The sequence below is a fragment of the Triticum dicoccoides genome, chromosome 6A (assembly GCF_002162155.2).
Source record: "Triticum dicoccoides isolate Atlit2015 ecotype Zavitan chromosome 6A, WEW_v2.0, whole genome shotgun sequence".
NCBI classification, from domain to species: Eukaryota; Viridiplantae; Streptophyta; class Magnoliopsida; order Poales; family Poaceae; genus Triticum; species Triticum dicoccoides.
Window position 1 is genome coordinate 98,548,336 of NC_041390.1, and position 1,081 is coordinate 98,549,416.

The window sequence follows — 1,081 nt, forward strand, 5'->3', positions numbered from 1 at the left end:
TAAGTTACAAAAATCCTACCGAGTGAAGAGCGACCCTCTCACTCGGAGGCTTAGCTGCAGTCCAAGCACTCGCCTAAGTTATAAAAATCCTACCGAGTGAAGAGCAACCCTCTCACTCGGAGGCTTAGCTGCAGTCCAAGCACTCGCCTAAGTTATAAAAGTCCTACCGAGTGAAGAGCAACCCTCTCACTCGGGGGCTTAGCTGCAGTCCAAGCACTCGCCTAAGTTATCAAAATCCTACCGAGTGGTAAGCCAGACTTTCACTCGGAGGCTTAGCTGCAGCCCAGTGCTAGCCTAAGTTATCAAAATCCTACCGAGTGAAGAGTAAACCTCTCACTCGGGGGCTTAGCTGCAGCCCAGTGCTCGCCTAAGTTATAGAAATCCTACCGAGTGGTAAGCCGGGCTTCCACTCGGAGGCTTAGCCGCAGCCCAGTGCTCGCCTAAGTGGACTAAAGAATAAGTCGATTGCAGTAAAGGCGCCTTGCTTTGAACCTGCAAAAGACATTTCGAGCCAAAGGCAATCGTATTCAAGCACCAAATTCGAGTTCGAATCGATATCTAAAGGAACCGAAAGTGCTCAGGCGTTAAGCCTGTTAAGGTTTATCGGTTAGAATTCCACTCGGCATACCGAGGCAAATTTAAAGCGTCGAGCCAGAAGAAGTTTTTTACCCCTCCTGTGGAGGGCTGGAAGGTGCAACGAATTCATCAAGGTCAATTCCGTCGGCGATCCGAGTGGCAGCTGCAAGGAAAGTTTCCATAAAGGACCTGAAGTCGTGCTTCTTGGTGTTGGCCACCCGAAGAGCCGCCAGCTTCTCTTCTCGCGCATCTTTACAGTGGACTCGGGCCAGACACAGAGCAACATCTGCACCACACCGAGCCGAGGACTTCTTCCATTCCTGCACTCGACCAGGGATCGTGTTCAAGCGGGCCATCAGCGACTCAAGGTCATTCTGAAGTGTCTCCTCAGGCCAGAGCGTCGAGTCGATGCGAGATGTGGCGGCCTTCAGCCTTGCGAGATAGTCCACGACAGCTGCAACACGAGACTCCAGTCGGAAAACATCCATAGCAACTTCGTCGTTCA